We start from the raw sequence: 20,487 nt of genomic DNA, 5'->3' as shown, positions 1-20,487 counted from the left end.
ACCAGCTGCACAAGACAGTTCCAACTTGGTTAGCTGAAATGGTGCACATCTTGTACAACATTCTGGCCAGACCTCCACAAAATACTCAGAGACTATTTGACATTTTAAAAGACATTGATCTTGAAATTTAACCATCATTTTACTTTTACAGGATCCCTCAGAAAGAACATTGTCCCCATGACAACTGGAAGTAATTCTAGAGGACGATGTCCCCTCTCCCAGTAAAGTTTGTCCTTGGGTTTAGGGACATCATTTAGGGGTTGATTATAATTAGTATACAGTTGAGGGTTGGGGGGGTTGGGAGAGGAATTTTGTAAGCTCAGGGATCTTTTTGAAAAAAAAAAAGAGGATAATTGGATGATGGGATAATAGATTGGTACTTGTGAGTTATTGTTTTTAGACAATTATATTGGTATTGATTCTTGTATATTGATACAAAGTTAAATTATATTGACTATTGTATGCATGCATGCTTCTACCTCTGTTTAAAACATTTTTATGTATTATTATATAGTATTGATATATGTATATTTACCATATTGCAGTATACATTTCTACCTCTGATTAAGATACTTATATATTGTTTATGTATTGAGATATATCTACCATATTGCAATGTATATTTGTACATTGTTTATATTTGGAGGTCATATTGTCCTCATTTATTGCACAGTTTTTTATTGTCTTAGTCTTTAAGTAAGATAGGTATTGAGAATTATATAGATCAATAGTCATCTATGTTTTTCATTTATAATTAGACTAATCAGGTTCTTTAGATACATAGAGATTATAATTCAGTATAGATAGATAATCTTCAACCTCTTCAAAGAGCTGTAGAAAATGGCCTTTAATCTAACTCAGAGTTCTGTGGTAGTGAGACACAATTGCTCCTGGCAGCACCAATCTATTCCTGAGCACCAAAGACACTCCACCTAAAGCCTTTCTTCTTGGCAGAACTGGCCTTTGGGCAAAGAAATGCCCATACCTCAACCACTGACAGAGATACAGAGAATCCATAAATGGATAAAACAGGACTATCATATCCTGCCAAGACAGGGTAAGATAGTTTTGAAAAGTTTCTCACCTTTGAAAATGGTATATCAGTTACGTTAGGCCTTAGCCAAAATTGGTTGCTTCAACGCCTCAAACATGACTTTGGGGGCTGGAGAGATGGCTCAGCGGTTAAGAGCATTGCCTGCTCTTCCAAAGGTCCTGAGTTCAATTCCCAGCAACCACATGGTGGCTCACAACCATCTGTAATGAGATCTGGTGCCCTCTTCTGGCCTGCAGACATACACACAAACAGAATATTGTATACATAATAAATAAATATTAAAAAAAAAAAAAAAACATGACTTTGGGTGATTGCCCAGGTAGCTAGTTGTCTCTATGATTTGTTGCATGTTTTGGAAGTTGTTTAATTGCACTTCCTAATTACTCGGGTAACATTATTTCCCTTCTCAGATCTTCAATGGGGTTGAAGACTATATAAACGTAGTTACTTTTCTTCTCTTGACTTGGCCAAGTTATTTATAATACAAGACTTAAGCTAGTTAGAATAGCATATTTGTAGTTATTGTCTATAATTTCGTAGTAGGTTTAGAACTCTCTTACTTAAACAAAAGGGGGAGGTGTTGCAGGAGCTCCTTCAGCCAATAGCTGCTGAGATACCAGCCCATTGGGGCGTGGTCTCTCTCTCTCTTTAAAAAGGCGACCACTGCCCTCTGCTCGCTCTCTGGCTTCCAGCTCCACTTCCGGCAACTAGGCTCCCTTCCTGATTGTGCAGAGGGCTGTTGTCTGGGATGGTGATTTGTAAGTTTTCCCCCCTTAAATAAATAACCATTCTATTAATCATAATTCCAAACTGGTGTAGGATTGTTTGTGACTTATGCCTTCGAAAATCGAATCCAAGAACACATCAGAACCATCATTCACCATGACCAAGTCTGCTTCATCCCAGAGGTGCTTGGATGGTTCAACATATGAAAATCTGTAAATGTAAACCACCATATAAACAAGCTGAAAAATAAAAAGTTGATGATCATCTCATTAGATGCTGAAAAAACTTTTGGCAAAATACAACATCCCTTCATGATAAAGGTCTTGAAAAGAGCAGGGATAGAAGGATCATACCTAAACATAATAAAGGCAATATAGAGTAAGCCAACAGCCAACATCAAACCAAATGGAGAGAAACTTCCAGTGATTCCACTGAAATCAGGAACAAGACAAGGTTGTCCACTCTCTCCATATATATTCAATATAGTTCTTGAGGTTCTAGCTAGAGCAATAAGACACCAAAGGGATATCAAGGGGATACAAATTGGAAAAGAAGAAGTCAAACTCTCACTGTTTGTTGATGATATGATGGTTTACATAAGTGATCCCAAAAATTCTACCAAGGAACTTCTACAACACGTAAACACTTTCAGCAATGTAGCAGTATATAAAATTAACTCAAAAAAATCAATAACCCTCCTGCATGTAGATGATAAAAAGTCTGGGGAGGAAATCAGAGAATCAACACCCTTCACAATAGCCACAAATAGCATAAAATAACTCACAGTAACTCTAAGCAAACAAGTGAAAGACTTGTATGACGAGAACTTTAAATCTTTGAAGAAAGAAATTTAAGAAGACACCAGAAAGTAGAAAGATCTCCAATGCTCTTGGGCAGGCAGAATTAACATAGTAAAAATGGCAATCTTACCAAAAGCAATCTACAGATTCAATGCAATGCCCAGCAAAATTCTTCAAAGTCCTTGAAAGAATGGTACTCAATTTCATATGGGAAAGCAAAAAACCTAGGCTAGCCAAAACAATCCTATACAATAAAAGAACTTCTGGTGGCATCACAATCCCTGACTTCAAACTCTACTACAGAGCTACAGTACTGAAAACAGCCTGGTATTGGCATAAGAACAGACAAGCTGTTGGCTTGCTCTATATTGCCTTTATTATGTTTAGGTATGTTCCTTCTATCCCTGCTCTTTTCAACACCATTATCATGAAGGGATGTTGTATGTCTGTTCTTATGCCAATACCAGGTGGGAATACAGACCAATGGAACTAATAAAAGATGCACATAATAATCCACACCCCTTCAAACACCTGATTTTTGATAATGAAGCAAAAATATCAAATGGAAAAAAGAAAGCATATTTAACAAGTGGTGCTGTCATAACTGAGTATCAACATGTAAAAAAATGATAATAGACCCATATCTATCACCAGGCACAAAACTCAAGTCCAAATGGATCAAAGATCTCAACATAAAGCCAGCTAGCTACACTGAACCTTATGGAAGAAAAAGTGAGAAGTACACTTGAACACATTGGCACAGAGAACCACTTCCTAAATATAACCCCAACAGCACAGACACCATTAATAAATGAAACCTCCTGAAACTGAAAAGCTTTTGTAAAGTAAAGGACATGATCAACAAGACAAAACTACAGCCTACAGAATGGAAAAAGATCTTCACTAACTCCACATTAGATAAAGGTATGGTCTCCAATATATACAAAGAACTCAAGAAATTAGACACCAAAAAATCATATAATCCAATAAAAAAATGGAGTACAGAGCTAAACAGAGAACTCTCATCAGAGGAATCTAAAATGACTGAAAGACACTTAAGGAAATGTTCAACATCCTTAGTCATCAGAGAAATGCAAATCAAAACAGTTCTGAGATTCCATCTTATACCTGTAAGAATGGCCAAGATCAAAAACACTGATGACAACTTATGCTGGAGAGGTTGTGGGGAAAAGGGAACACTCCTTTGCATTGCTGGTGGGAATGCAAGCTGGTACAACCCCTGTGAATGTCAGTGATTCGATTTTTCAGAAAATTTGGAAACAACCTTCCTCAAGACCCAGTATTACCACTTTTGAGTATATATCCAAAGAATGCTCAATTGTGACACAAGGACATGTGCTCAACTATGTTCATAGCAGCTTTGTTTGTCATAGCCAGAATTTGGAAACAACCTAAATGCCTCTCAACTGAAAAATGGATAAGGAAAATGTGGTACATTTACACAATGGAGTACTACACAGAAGAAAAAAACAACAGCTTGAATTTTGGAGCTATAAAACATTATTTTGAGTGAGGTAACCCAGACACAGAAAGACAATTATCACATGTACTCACTCATAGGTGTTTTTTACATATAAAGCAAAGAAAGCCAGTCTACAAACCACAATCCCAGACAACTTAGACAACAATGCGGACACTAAGAAAGACTTACATAGATATAATCTACATGGGAAGTAGAAAGTAGAAAAAGACAGGATGAGTAAATTGGGAGCATGGGGATCTTGGGAGAGGATTGAAGGAGAGAGGGAAGAGGCAAGGAGGGGAGTAGAGAAAAATGTAGAGCTTAATACATATCAATAAAAAAACCAACCCTCCCCCCCAAAAAAACCTTCATCAAACAACTGATGGAAGCAGATGCAGAGATCCACAGCTAAGCCCTGGTCCCAACTCCTGGAGTTCAGTTGAAGAGAGGAAGGAACAATAATATGAACAAATAGATCAAGACCGTGATGCGGAAACCATCAGAACCACGAGCCAGTTTGCTCCCTTTCTTTACAGATCTGCATAAGCTTGGCCACTAATAACCAAGCAACATGGTCAATACTAGGCTGTCTGGAAACCTCAGCCAAAGATGTTAATACATAATTCTCAATTTACCTTTTATAATTAATTCAGAGACTTTTTCCACATAAGTTTTTAATTTTTTTATTTGGTTTATGTGGTTAAAAAAATCCATTCTAAGATAATATCATCCCTCTGCAATAAAATTCTTGTAGGAGAAATTCTGGAAGGCAATATGACTAGGATACAATTAAAATTCATATTCACCCTATTCACATGTGCCTCCTGTAATTTTTCCTCAATCATTGTCAGTTCCTTTTCTGCTTCAGCTGTCATTTGTCTTGGACTATTCAAATCTTTATCACCATCTAAGGTTTTGTTTAAATGAGCTATTAGATCAGGTGCTATCCCAACAGCCAGTTAGAGGACTGGAAATGTCCTCTAACAATCTTTGAAAGTCATTAAGAGTCCACAACCAGTCTCTTCTAATTTGTGCCTTTGGTGTTCTAATTTTCTGTCAATCTATTCTGTGACCTAGGTAATTAACAGAATATCCTCTTTGAATCTTTTCAGTAGCAATTTATAATCCTCATTTAGGCAAGACTTTCTTTACTTCTTCAAACATTCTTTCTAAAGTATCTGTATTTGAATCAGATAACAAAATGTCCATGTAGTGGTAGATTATAGACTTAGGATTTTGCTTATGTATTATTTGCAATGGCTAGCTGACAGAGTATTTGCACAGGGTGGGGATATTTTGCATTCCCTGTGGGAGGACCCTCCATTGACATCTCCTAGTAGGCTGAGAATTATTATAAGTAGGCACTGTGAGGCAAACTTTTCTCTATCCTTTTTTGTAAAGGTATAATTAAGAAACAGTCTTTCAAATCAATAACTATAAAAAGCCATCCTTTTGGTAATAGAGAAGGCAGAGTGATTCCAGATTTTAGAGGGCCCATAGGCTGAATTACCTTATTGACAGCTCTTAGGTCTATTATAATTTTTACAACAAATACAGAAGAATTTTAAGGGCTAGTTGATTCTTCAAAATAATGAGCATCTAGTTGGTCTTATACCAGCTGTTCTAAAGCCTGCAACTTATCTTTAGCTAGATGCCACTGCTTAAACCATATTGGTTTCTGAGTTAACCATCTTTAAGGTTGGGCTCTTGGTGCCTCTAAAGGTTTGCTAGTTGCTTTATGTTCTTGTACAGCCTGAATGGCTGGTGAGCTTTGTGTATAGTACCTTATAATATCCATAATATCCTTCCCATAATTATGAGTTCCTGGGACTGCAGGAATGTGAATCTGGGTATTTCATTGCTGCAGCAGGGCACAACCCCTTAAATTTATTGCAACATTAGCCATATATGGCCTCAGCTTCCCTCCTTGACCTTCTGGCCCAATACAGTCAACCCATCTCGTGCTTTGTTTAACTTGATATATGGTTCCAATTCCTAGTAATTCAACGTCTGCCTCTTGAACAGGCCAATTTGGATACCAAGATTCTGGAGTAATGATACTCACATCTGCACCTGTGTCTATCAAACCAATAATTACAATTCCATTTATATGCACTCTCAACTTTGGTCTCTGATCAGGTATAGAGATTTGCCAGAATATACGTTTCCTATTTCCTATTGAAATTTTTTTACTTATCCTCCATGTTTATGCCATCATTTAGAACAGTATGGTCTTTTATAGTAGGCTCTGGATTGTTTTAATTTTCCTGGTGAGACATGTCCTACACAGTTACTGGGAATGACTGGGCCACTTTTGGTTTGGGGGCCTACGAAAGATCCTTTAAGTGTTTCCTGATGTTATCAGGTTGTTAATTTGCATTCATTGGTCCAATGTCAGCCTTTGCCACATCTTCTACATATACCTGAAGGCTGAGTTCTCTTATTTTTGCCATTCCCAGAGGAGATATTATTCCTAGGGTTTCCTTTTCTACAATCCCTTCTCAGGATGTCCTAGTCTACCACAATTAAAATATTTGGCATTTTGATGTCTCCTCATTCCTCCTTTGGAAATTGCTTCTCCTATCCAAGATTCAGTATTATAGTCAAATATCCATTGTATGCAGGATCCATTCATCCATAGTTGCTGATCTGACCTTTAAAGGCCCAAGTATCTTTTTGCATCCTAAGTTGGCATTTTCAAAAGCAAGAGATTCAATAAGTAAACTTGTCTAGCATCTGGGTCTGTTACTTCTATTTGTACAGCCTTCATTAACGTTTGTAAAAAAGTCAGTAAAGTGTTCTCTCTGGACCTGTTTAACTGTGGCATATGATTCAATTAATTTTCCTAGCTCATGAATCCTGTCCCAAGCATTTAAGTCTGCTTGGTGGCACAGAGACAAGTCTTTTTGCTTTTCCCTGTTGTTCAAAAATTTTTGCTCCTTCTCTTAAATAAATTTTAAATATTAATCAAGGCCCATCATCCAGGACTGCTGAAACTAACTGAATCCAGTTATGTGGCGTTGCTTTAATGCTAGAAGACCATGACTTTATCATCTCCTTAACAAATGCAGACTGCAAGCCATAAGTTACAACAGCTTGCTTAATTTCTTTTAGATCATTCATTCCTATAGGTATCCATCCACCTTCTTTGGATCCTTTTGGGCCTTTAGAAATTGATGCTTCATCAGAGTAGATTATAGTATAGGAAGCTCCAACCCTGGGTAAGTCATCTCTGACAGCCACTGGCAGTGTTGAATCCTATCCTTGTGACTTCTTTCCCTTTTCATCAGCTCCAATAATTTCCTCAATTGTTTTAAATATTTTTATTATTGTCTTTTGTAAAGACAATATTTTTATTATTGTCTTTTGTAAAGCCCAAATATCTTGAGGCACCTAGCCTCTGGTCCTTATTCAGCACTTACTTATGATTACAAGGTCTGAAGTTTTTCCTTTAAAGATAACATCTCATCCTTGGACTTTACTTGAATAGTGTGCAGATTGTCATCCTGGAGAGAGAGTCTATCTACTAATTTATCATAACTTTTTAACAAATTTTAATTGTCAAATTCAACAGTATGAATTCTTTCAGATAACTCCGTAGTATCTTTAGATATGGATTCAGTTTTGTCTATCAAATTAATGTCATCCTTTTTAATAGTTTTAATTTTTTTCAGGCAACTTTTGATTTTCAATGTTATTAATCCTGTCAACTGGCTGTTCATTATTAGTCTGTAAAGATTGTATCATTCCTAAAAGTGCCATATTCTTTATTAATGATAGAATGTGGTGAAGAAAACTGAGTCCAATACCCAACAAATTGAAGTAGCACCATAACCATATAAGCCTCGCATAATACAATCCATAGTATTAGCAAAAAAGTTACTAAAAGTTGCACTATTAATGTAATCTGCTATATTAATTTGTTAATTCCCTGTTATGTGATCCGGTAAACTATAATCATTATTATCCAGCAGATGTCATGGTTGCAGAGTTGTGAGTAGAAGTGATGCAACTGGTGGTAGTGGGAATGATCCTGGGCTGCTTTAGTTTTCCACCTTGGAACTGGTTAAATACTGAGATATAGGCTTTGTTTGACAAATTAAAAGCAATTAAATCAATTCCACACATGGAGCAAGAAAACTAGAACTCACGGGCAGGAAGCAGAAACGGAAAGCTGCATAAGTCACCACACAGCAAGGAACCGCCCCAGGGAATGAAGCAGTCATGCATTTAATTTGGAAATTTCCAAGTTGCCACATGCAGTAAACTCCACTGTGGCGGGGATTCTATGAAAAAACACTTAGGTAAAAGCAAGCCATGCAGGGCGGTGGTGGCACACGCCTTTAATCCCAGCACTTGGGAGGCAGAGGCAGGCGGATCTCTGTGAGTTCAAGACCAGCCTTGTCTACAGAGCGAGCTCCAGGACAGGCTCCAAAGCCACAGAGAAACCCTGTCTCGAAAAACCAAAAAAAAAAAAAAAAAAAAAAGCAAGCCAAGCAGGCAGGGTTGGGAGACTGTCTGGGCTGTGGACCAGCTAGGCCATTAGGCCATCCACCCGGTAAGCATGGAGTCTGAATCCACATGGGTGCTAAATGAAGAAAGATGCTTAAAATAAATCTCACACTAGCTCAGAATTGAGAAATAGATGGCTATTTATTTAGGGGTAGACTCACAAATCAGAATCCTCTGCTTGAACGGTGATCAGAAACCAAATCCTGCAGCTGAAAAACAAGAGCAGACATATGCTCTACATTGGCTTGTATAGTATAAGAGCCCACATCCCAGTGGGCAGGTCACCACTGGCTGTAAGACTTCCTCCAGCAGGAAGGAGCAAGAGGAGGGGAAAGCTAGACATTCTCATGTTCTTATCTAAGCAGCAGTGTAGGGTAAGAGAGGAAGAAACAGTATGAGGTAATAGAAATAGAAACTGAGCTTTAAGTATGTGTGCTGGAAAGTTATGACTAATCTAAAGTCATCTGAGAGGAGGAAACCTTAAGGAAATACTTACAAGCCAGGCAGTGGTGGCTTTAATCCTAGCACTTGGGAGGCAGAGGTAGGCAGATCTCTGAGTTTGAGGCCAGCCTGTTTTACAAAGTGAGTTCCAAAATAGCAAGGGCAACACAGAGAAACTCTCTGGCTTGAGAGAGAGAGAGAGAGAGAGAGAGAGAGAGAGAGAGAGAGACAGACAGACAGAGAGAGAGAGAGAGAGAGAGAGGAGAGAGAGAGGAGAGAGAGAGGAGAGAGAGAGGAGAGAGAGAGTTGGAGGTTGCTTGTTCATTTCCTGGCCACCCAGACTCCCAAAGTAATTACACAGAAACTATATTATTTAAATTATTGACTGGCCAGTCACTTAAGCGTATTGCTAGCTAGCTCTCACATCTAGAATTAACCCATTTCTATTAGTTTATATTTTGTCATGAGGCTCGTGGCCTACTTGCAAGGTTCCAGCTGGCAGTTCATGTCTTTCCCCTCTGGTAGCTACTTGGCATCTTGCTGACTCTGCCTACTCTCTCTCTCTATCTTTCCCAGTCTGTTAAGCCTTTGGGTGAAAACAGCTTCTTTATTCATTAACCAATAAAAGCAACACATAGACAGAAGCACTTCCCACATAGGAGGGGGAGAGGGAGGAAGGAAGGAGGTCAGGGACCAGCCTCGACACAAATACTTCTTGCTAGGGTAGAGTTGTGGGAATTTAGAAATATAGTAAAGAACATGAAAATGCGAATGAAAATAATAAAAATGGAGAAACATATATGATAGTGTCAGGAGGGAGTTCCAGTGAGTACTGAAATTTGCCCACATTTAATTTCCAAATGCTTAAAACACCCCTGACCCCAAAAGGTAGGAGTAAGATAAAACATTGCATTAACATGATACAAGAAAATGAACATACCAACTGAAGTTTGCGTGGCTACATTCATAGTTATACATTCTGTTGCTAGAACAAAACAAGTCACCAAGTCACACTTATTCCCTAGACTCTGTAGACAAACCACTCCCTGGGTGGAATCCATTGTTATCTCCATAAAGAAAATTGGATCTTAGTTGGATGCTTAGACTCTTGTTTGAGGTAGGGACAATCTACTTCTCTATACCTGGAGTACAAGATCTGGCTATTGGCCACATCTGTTAACAATAACCTTGAGAGAGCAGAATTCTCTGCTCTGCGTCTTGGTGGGATCTTTGTTTGAGGTAGAAGCACAATAACCTTGAAGAAACTAGAGATAAGTTCCAATTCTCTGATCTTTGGTCAATGAGAAAATAGGTTCACATTTCTGGGCCTCCACACGAGAGGAAGAAGAAATGAGAAGAAGAAGAGGAAGAGGAGGAGGAGAAAGAAGAAAATAAATGTATATAGAGTGGGGGTATCTCTGACATCTCTGATTCATTTGTTTGCTCTTGGAACCTCTTTCCCCCTTCTGGGTTGCCTTGTCCGGCATTGATATGGGGATTTGTGTCTAGTCTTAATGTATCGTTATGCTGCATTTGGTAAATATCCCCGGAAAGCCTGCTCTTTTCTAAAGAGAAAAGAGCAGCAGATCTGGGGAGAAGGGAGGGGTTGGGGTGAGGATGCTGTTGGGATGTATTATGAGAAAAGAGGAAATTTAGAAAAATGAAAAATAAGAAGGAAATGTGTACATGAGACGGGGGCTATGGCAAGCCTGTAGGGCATTTTCTTAATTATTAATTCGTAGGGAAGGGCCCAGCCCATTGTACATCCCTGTGCCAGTCTTAGATTCTAAAAGACAGCAGGGCAAGCAAGCCAGTAAGAAGCACTCCTCCATGGCCTCTGCATCAGCTCCTGCCTCCCAGTTCCTGCTCTGCTTGATTGTCCTGACTTCCTTTGATGATGAACACTAATTTGGAAGCATAAACCAAGTAACCCCCTTTTTCCTAAAGTTGCTTTGGTCATGGTGTGCTGGAAGCAAAGACCTATTTTTAGTTATAGTCATCTTAGCTCACAAGTTAAGTAAGCTATTCACCTCTGTAGGGTAAGTTCCGGACCCTTATCTACCCTGTGAGTTAAGAATGCCAGTAAACTTATCGGGCCCCAGGCCTCAGAAAGTGATTAGCATTTCCCCCTATAAACATTTACAGACCCTCAGCATCCCCTTATCTCTTCCTATCAGCTAGGGATGTCTCCAGATCTGACATTTCAGCATCCTACCCTCCCCCTCTGTCTTTTTGCTATATAATGCTCCTGAGGAAAAAAAAAGTTGGCAGCTTGATCAGAACACAGAGTTGCTGAAAGGCAGGTTTGCAATAAGTTAGCTTCAGAGAGAGTGCAACTTCAGGACAATAGGTTTGCAAATAAGGTATCCTCAGGGAACTATAGCTTTAGGACCATAAAAAAATAAATAAGCAGGTTAAATATGCTTCTATTTCATTTCACAATTTTGCTTCTTTGTCAAAAATCTGCTGTTTGTAGGCATGTAAATTTGTATCCAAGATGGATTGATTTCAGTACTGTGGTTCTGTAGGAAAGTTTTAAAGTCATTTCACAGGTTCCTTGATTGTATATGATTTTAAGATTGTTCAGGCTATCCTAAGTTTTTATCTCTTTTTTATAACGTTGAGGATTGTTCTTTCGAGGTCTGTTAAGAATTTTGCTATAATTTTAATGAGCATTTGCATTAATTCTGTAGATTGATTTCAGTAAGGTTTTCATTTTTGCTATGTTGGTTCTACTTTTCCAAGAGAATAAGAAATCTTTCCATTTTTTGACATCTTAAATTTCTTTCTTGAAAGATCTAAAGTTTTCATCATACAGGTTTTTCCATTTGTGTGGTTAGACTTTCTCCATGATATTTTATTGTATTTATAGCTATTGTAAAGGATGCTGTCTTTCATTTATCATATGTGTAGAAGAGGTGGATTTTGGATTATTTTCAGATTCTGTCTATGACAAAGCAAGTCTGCTGTGAACATAGTTAAGCACATGTCCTTATGGTATAGATAAGTATCCTTTGTGTATAGGCCCAAAAGTGGTATTGCTGAGTCTTAAGGTAGACGGTTGCCTAATTTTGAGAAATTGCCATACTAGGATCCAAAGCAGCTCTGCCAGTTTACACTTCAAGCAGGGGAGGAGTTTTTTCGTCACCCCACATTCTCCTAAGCATAAATGGTCAGCAGTGTTTTTAATCTTGGTCATTCTTACAAGGATAAGACGGAATCTCATAGTTGTTTTGATTTGCCTTTCTCTGATGGATAAAGGATGTTATGTTGAGCATTTTTTGAGTCTCTTTCAGTCATTTTAAATCACCTGTTGAGAGTTTTCACTTTAGGTCTGTAACATTTAATTTTATTGGATTATTTGTTCTTTTGATGACTAATTTCCTGAGTTCTTTGTATGCTTTAGAGTTGTAATTCTTTTAGCCACCTGTAAGGCTGCACTTCTGGGTTCTGAAGCTGGAGCATGGACCCCCTGTGTGGGCAGGCGTGGGACAGTGTCTGACGCAGAAGCCCCCATACGCAGGCGCAGGGCATAGCGTTGCCTGTCATCAGCATCTTTCAAAGCTGGGCATGCCGTTCCTACCCTCTCCTTTTCTGTCCACACATTTCCCTGAGCTCGCAAGCACAAAGCCCTCTTAATAAACTCCTATGTGGGTTCGTTCATGTCTTGTGTTCTCTCCTCATTTCCGCCAGACATTTTTAAGAGTAGATTAGTAAAGATATTTTCCCATTCTATAGGCTGATATTATATCTTATGATCATATCCTTTGCTATACAAAAACTTCTCAATTAAAAAAATCTGATTTATTAATTGTTTCTCTCAATGTTTATGCCACTGAGGCTGTGTTTGAGATGTGCCAAAGTGTACTTCTAAATTTTTCTTCTGTGAGGTTCAGTATGGTTGGTTTTATGTTGAGATCTTTGATTCATTTAAACTTGAGTTTTGTGCATAGAGATAAATATGGATTTATTTTCATTCTTCAACATGTTGATGTCTAATTAAGCCAGCATCATTAGTTAAATATGCTTTATTTTTCCATTTTCCTATCAGTTAGGCAGACTTTCAACCTAAGAGAAGGATAGTTTACACACTCTTAATTAGATATACAATAGTTAAAGCCTTAATTATAATATTCTTATGAGAGACCTTAAGCCACTAAATAAAATTCTTTTTTTTTTTTTTTTTTTTTTTGGTTTTTTTTGAGACAGGGTTTCTCTGTGGCTTTGGAGCCTGTCCCGGAACTAGGTCTGTAGACCAGGCTGGTCTCGAACTCACAGAGATCCGCCTACCTCTGCCTCCCGAGTGCTGGGATTAAAGGCGTGCGCCACCATCGCCCGGCTAAATAAAATTCTTAAAGGGAGCAATGAGCCAATTTCCAGTACAGAGTTATAAAAGCTGCCAAACAGGTACTCAAGCAAGTGGAGTATAGAACAACAGGTAAAGTATATGATAATCAGCAAGTACAGTGTATTAATTATGATTCAGCTAAGCAAGTGTGTGTATTTAGTACAAAACTTATTCTACAGCAATTTTATGAAAAACAAAAACCCAGAATGCTTTTTATAGCTGTATCTTCTCATTTTTGCCAGTTAAGATATTAAACTCTTAATTTAAAGCAGTAGCTTGTCTAATACAAAAGAGCAGGATGGAATCTAAGAGATAGTTTAACAGAGTATTGACTGTGATCAATGTTTCTTATACTAAGCAATAGATTAATTGATAAATTTTAAGATAGTGATTCTTCTACAGTTGTATTTGCTCAATTTAAAGGCCATAATAATGCTTTTTTCCAGATGATTGTTGCTGCGATTTACAGAACTATATTTTGCTAATGTTATAGTTAAAGATCCCTTAAAGGATGTTATGCTGAATTTTACAAGTGGCTCTTCCAATGGAAGGACTGCATATATGGTTAACAATGAAAGAAACTGTGGAGCATGACATTGGCTTCTTAAAAACAACTTAAAAGGATAAAAGTTGCAGACAGATCTGACGTGATGGCACCAAGGTGGCCTTGGCTAAGGCAAGATACAAAAGCCCTTGCAAAGAATTATAAAAAGACCTGGCCTCTATTTTGGGTCAAGGATGTGTTTATGTTCTTTTTTCACAGAAAGAAAATAAAGCTGGATGAGACGACTGCATATACAGTAAAGGAGTGGCAGACCTGATGACGTCATAGCTGCAGACACCCCATAGAGGATTTGGAGAAGAGTCCAAGGTCCGGTCTTCCCCGCCCCCACAGAGAGAGAGGAGTACCTGATCCCAGGACCTGTCACTCGGATATCCTGTGACTCGGATATCCTGAACCGGGTTCTTTTTCCACTCCCACACCAGCTTCCCAGATGGCTTCAATTGGTGAGTCCCTCCCAGTTCTGCTACCGTTGCTTTCCTTTACCCGAATCGTGTTTGGACTGACACTGGGGGCCGGTCTGCCAGGTTAGCACTGCACACTTCCTGTGCAGTGCATTCGACTAGGGACCGGGTCCTCAGTTTCTTTATCTTTTTTTCATGTTTTTCACTTCTTCTATTTCCCTTTTATCTTCTCTCATCGTGATCGCTGCTCGGAGCTCTCTGGGTTCTGGGTCACTGGAATCCAGCTAGGCCCTAACAGCCCACTCCCGGTTCGAAGATGCTCGTCTACGAGTCCTGGGTGTTTGCGCTGTTTTTGCGGGTTTTCACGATTTTGGCTCTTGATAGCAACCGGCTCCACGGCTTTTAAAATTCCAGCCGGCTTTTCCATTCCAGCCGTGGCATGGTGCAGTTTTTCGGTTCCAGCCTTTTGACCCCCACCCCCGCACTTGTGTTATGGCATGGAGGCTCAGCAACAGAGCAGATCATGCCTTTAGGTCCCTCTTATTAAGCTTAAAATCTTTACAGCTCAAAAATTGTGACTTTTCCCACAACACGTGGTCACTGCCATGTTCACTGGGGTCAGGTAACTTTACCACCATCTTGGCTGAGAGCCAGGTCACATGACCACACTCTTCCAGTTTTACTTATGTATACTCTGCCCCCCCCCCCCCATGTTCACTGAAATCTGTAGTAATAAGGGCGGCAGGGCTGCGTCCCCAGCACTCCAGCTGCCTGCTCGGCTAGCTTATGCCCCCAAATAATTACACGGACACTGCATTCTTTTAAACACTGCTTGGCCCTTTAGCTCTAGCACTTACAGGCTAATTCTCACATCCCGATCAACCCATCTCTAATAATCTGTGAGAACCAGTCTTACCGGGAAGATTCTAGCCTAGTCCATCCTGGGTCGGAGCTTCATGGCGTGTGTCTGCCCAGGAGTGGGGCATGGCATCTCTCTCAGGCATCTGCTCCCGAGAGGAGAGCTGTGTAGTCTGAGCTCACTTCCTCTTCCTCCCAGCGTTCTGTTCTGTTTACTCCTCCCACCTATCTTCTAACCAATAAAATGGGCCAAGGCAGTTCCTTTATTAGCCAATGACCTTCCTCCATCATTTCCCCTTTTTCTGTTTAAACAAAAAAAAAAGGCTTTAACTTTAACATAGCAAAATTACATATAACGAAACAGTTATCAAGTAAAAGTTACAATAATCTTTATCATAACTAAGGAAAACTATAACTATAACTAACTATTCTTAACTCCATCGAAGACTCCAGAAAGATACAATACTACCTAAGCAAACAAGAAAAAAGCAACTTTTAAAACTCTAGAAATGACAGAGACATCTCGCTGCCTGGACAGTCACCCAAAGTTCCTCTGTACCGTTGGGGCATCCATCTTCAGCCTTCAGGCCCATGGTATCCAGCAGACATTTCCATAAAGCAGGAAAATTCAAAGTCAGTTCAGTCACTATCTGTTGTGTCCTGCAGAATGTCTCACAGACTCTTTCATGAATCAGGAACCCCAAAAGATCATCTCACCTTAGGCAAGTTCAGTAGTCTTCTCTCTGCGGGTTCTCTGTGTCCAGTTTATGCACTAGTCCAGGCAAGAGCAGTTTCTTGCCCAAATGGCTATCAAACTCCATAAGGTGCCTCTTCGATGCCCATCTTCCTCTTGAAGTAGATTGGTGCTGCCAGGAGCAGAGTGTCTCATTGTCATGAAAAGTCCTCAGTTATTAAAACATTAAATGTTCTATTCTTTTTTTTTTTGTTTTTTTTTTGAGACAGGGTTTCTCTGTGGTTTTGGAGCCTGTCCTGGAACTAGCTCTTGTAGACCAGGCTGGTCTCGAACTCACAGAGATCTGCCTGCCTCTGCCTCCTGAGTGCTGGGATTAAAGGCGTGCGCCACCACCGCCCGGCTAAATGTCCTATTCTGTAATCTTTGAAAGACATGAAGAATGTCTATCTAAAATATATCTCTATATATCTAGAAAATCTAACTAACATGACTACAAGCTTTACTATTATAGATGATTATCCATTAACAACCTATATTTCTTAATTATACAGTACATATTTAAATGAACTACACAATCACAATACCTTAATCAAAATCAGAAACACTTATACATATAACAAAATTGACCTTAAATCTCTATCATTAAAGCAAATTCTATACTAATGCAAATTATTCATACCTATATCATATCCCCCTTTAAATGTAAAAGAACGTTTATAAACCATATTTGGGAACATGGGCGCAGTTTTTTCTCTCCAAACTGCTTCCTGCTGAATGGGGGCGTCATTAATTAGGTCTTTCATGGTATAACCTGTGTGCTAGTTTCATCTCAGTTGGCAGTTGAGCGAAGCAATTTTCTGAAGGTGTTCACACCAACCCTTCAGGAGGACGTGGTCCATCATACCAAATCAGAATAGAAGAAATGAACAGCGTCTCATCCTCTGTGAAAACAAAATAAGAATCTCTTTTCCAAAGTATCATATCCTTAGATCCAAATTTCAAAGTCAAGGCATCAAGATATCTATGTTGGATTAGTTCAGCAGCATTTATAAATAAATATCTTTTAGCATCTGTTGCTCCTTCCTCAGCATTTAAATAATTTAAAGAGAGCATAATAGCATACAGTATCAAAAGTCTCTGTGTATTTTCCATCTTTGTGCAGTTTTGTTTTAACCTCTATTTTGTTTATTTTTACTTTTAACTCTTTGCTTTTTGAGACAGGTTCTCTGTATCTTTGACCTGAAGTAACTCTGTAGACCAGGCTGTCTTTGAACTCTCAGAGATCTGCCTGTCTCTGCCTCCCAGGCATTCGGGATTAAAGGTGTACACTACTACACCTTGAACTCACAGAGATCTGTTTGTCTCTGCCTTCTAGGCACTGGGATTAAAGGCGTGTGCTACCACACCTTGAAGTCACAGAGGTCAATCTCCCTCTGCCTTCCAAGTGTTGGGATTAAAGGTGTGTACTACCACACACAACAACTCTCTTCCCTTTTTTTCGTTTTTTACTTTAAGAACTTCAACTTTTAGTCTGCATATATTTTTAACACACTTTAAACCATTCAGAAATTTTCTCTGTCTTTGAATCTCTCTTTACTGTATATCTCTCTTTTTCTGACCACACGAGCCTTTAAATTACTGAGCAATATGGGTAGGATTAAAGGCTTGGCTTTGCCAGCTAGATCCAGTCCATTCCTTAGCTTTCCAGCCTCATGGCTGAGGTACTGACTGTAGGCATGTTTACTGCCACAACTCTATGTCATTTCAAGGTCCCTGCCAGCAAGAGCTTCAGCAGCCTGTGCTTGCAAACCGCACGAACCGCCTTCATAAAAGAGTCAGAGTTTGCCCTGGCAGGACAGTCCAGAAAGCTGGCATTTTTAAATGGCGCAGCTTTTTTCCTGCTACGGCTGAAAACCGAAAAGCATGCGTTCAGCTTTTCGTCAACACCATTTAAGTGTTTCGTGGCAGGACCTCTTAATGAGCTGTAGGGTTTTGCAGCTAAAGCTGAGTCAGGAAGCCTCTCTTAGATGAGGTGCTTGCTTGCCTCTGGCAAGCAGAGTAGATCCGAGAAATTGTCACTATCAAGAAAACATGCTTTACTCTTTCCCAAGCTTTTTCAGGCTCTCTGTGGATTCAGTTGTCCACGTGGGCGCCATTTGTAGTAATAAGGGCGGCGGGACTGCGTCCCCAGCACCCCAGCTGCCTTCTCGGCTAGCTTATGCCCCGAAATAATTACATGGACACTGTATTCTTTTAAACACTGCTTGGCCCTTTAGCTCTAGCACTTACAGGCTAATTCTCACATCCCGATCAACCCATCTCTAATAATCTGTGAGAACCAGTCTTACCGGGAAGATTCTAGTCTAGTCCATCCTGGGTTGGAGCTTCATGGCGTGTGTCTGCCCAGGAGCGGGGCATGGCGTCTCTCTCAGGCGTCTGCTCCCGAGAGGAGAGCTGTGTAGTCTGAGCTCACTTCCTCTTCCTCCCAGCGTTCTGTTCTGTTTACTCCTCCCACCTATCTTCTAACCAATAAAATGGGCCAAGGCAGTTCCTTTATTAGCCAATGACCTTCCTCCATCAGAAATCCTCTTGTTAACTCTGTTACATGTGTTTTGTGCAATGGCATGCCTTTGATAGAGCCCATCAAAGACACCCACGTTGCCCACTTCCTGTTCACTCTTTCTGTGTATAATAATTGTTCATTATATCCCATTTCAGATTACAAAATCATAGGTCTCATATTTTAAACTGGTATGTACTTTTAAGTCTCTTAAAAATATAGTAAGCTGTTCTCCACCATTGTTAGTTCTGCCATTAACCTTATATTACAAACAGTTTTTTTCTTCTGTCTTTTTACGAGTGTAAATCTTACCTGTTAAGAGCCAGTACAGTAAAGCTCAGACACAACCTTCCAGACAGATTCTATACTGCAGCTATACATAATAAATAGCCCTCAACTGCTCAGAGATCTAGGGAATGTGATATTTAAGTATTTGATTATGTTTTTAAAATATTTATTTATTATGTATACAATATTCTGTCTGCGTGTATGCCTGCAGGTCAGAAGAGGGCATCAGACCTCATTACAGATGGTTGTGAGCCACCATGTGGTTGCCAGGAATTGAACTCAGGACCTTTGGAAAAGCAGGCAATGGTCTTAACCACTGAGCCATCTCTCCAGCCCTAAGTATTTAATTATTAAAAAACTTTTCATAACAAGAAGAGACAGGTTGGCTCCTTAGCAGCAACACTCTGCTTCCTCCAAAGAAGACAGAAGACACGCACGCAGAATAACGTCCTTCTGCAGTTCGTTTCGACTGCCGAGTGCTGACCATTGAGCAAAACTGCCTTTTGTCTAAACTAAAGACCTCTAGATGTGGACGGAATCGCTGGAATCGACAGCCTAGCTGCTCAGGTCAAAGTAGGCCTGTCTTCCTACAGATTTCTTAGCCCACAGGGTCTTCGGGAGCCTAGCAGGCCTGATGCTAACCAGCAAAGGTCAAGTGCAACCTTCAGTGACCATGGAGGACCCAAAAGAGAAGCTCTGGGTGCCAACCAAGTAAGTTCTCTGTCATTTTTAAAATCAGTAACTCAAGTAAAATCTTATCCTTCTCAAAGATCTCTGACAGTTTGATAGCTGAGAGGTTTTTCCAGGTTACCTCACCAAATAAATTTCAAATCAAATTTCTCTCTTATGCTGCCTTCCATGTGTCTAAAACTTCTGTTTTCACAAACCCAAGGAGTTCTTGTGAGTTCCAGGGAGCCGGATTAAAGGATCTTAAACAGGTCAGATACCCCCTCGATTCCCTGGTCCAAATTTTTTTTCCTTAATTTAACTTTGTTCTGTGTTCTGCCAATACCTTAAATAGGATAAGGGTCACCAGACATTTCCATGCCACAGACACCCGGTCGGGAGCAAAGAGACCAGCTATGCCAAGATGTGGCCAGCACCCAGCCTTCTCTCAGGTTCCCCCCCAAAGATGACACCCACAAATCAGCCGGAAGCAGTCTTGAGAATTTGCTGCCCCAATTCCGTCAAACTGTGGTGTCTAATCTGCTTTTTTTTTTTTTTAAATTTTTCGAGACAGGGTTTCTCTGTAGCTTTTTGGTTCCTGTCCTGGAACTAGCTCTTGTAGACCAGGCTGGCCTCGAACTCACAGAGATCCGCCTGCCTCTGCCTCTCGAGTGCTGGGATTAAAGGCATGCACCACCACCACCCGGCTTCCTGCTTTTTATTATAAAAAAGGATCTGGGAATGTTATTCTTTTGGCCCTTTAAGGGGCAAGCCACGCCCACTCCCCCTCCACCCCCACCCACCATCTTGGATTCTCTCTTACTGTCCCCTCTTGGCATGTGCATGTGTGTCTCTCTGTCTCTCTGTTCCCCTCTCTCTCTCTCTCTCTCTCTCTCTGCCCCCCACTTCTCCCTTTCCCCTTCATAACCCCCTGAATAAATATTCAACATGTTGTGTCCATGTCTCTGTCTCCTTTCTCCCAGACCCTCCGGGAGCTGTCTCTGCTGGTTCACGGCTTGGCAAGCAGCCCGCCCCACTGGGGACCTTGGAGCGAGCAGCTGGGGACCCATCAGGCTCCCGCTGCTCTGTGA

Source organism: Microtus oregoni, unplaced genomic scaffold, assembly GCF_018167655.1.
Source record: "Microtus oregoni isolate MIOR12 unplaced genomic scaffold, Mior012 000105F_ref0000443, whole genome shotgun sequence".
Lineage (NCBI taxonomy): Eukaryota > Metazoa > Chordata > Mammalia > Rodentia > Cricetidae > Microtus > Microtus oregoni.
This window is presented reverse-complemented; position numbering follows the sequence as displayed.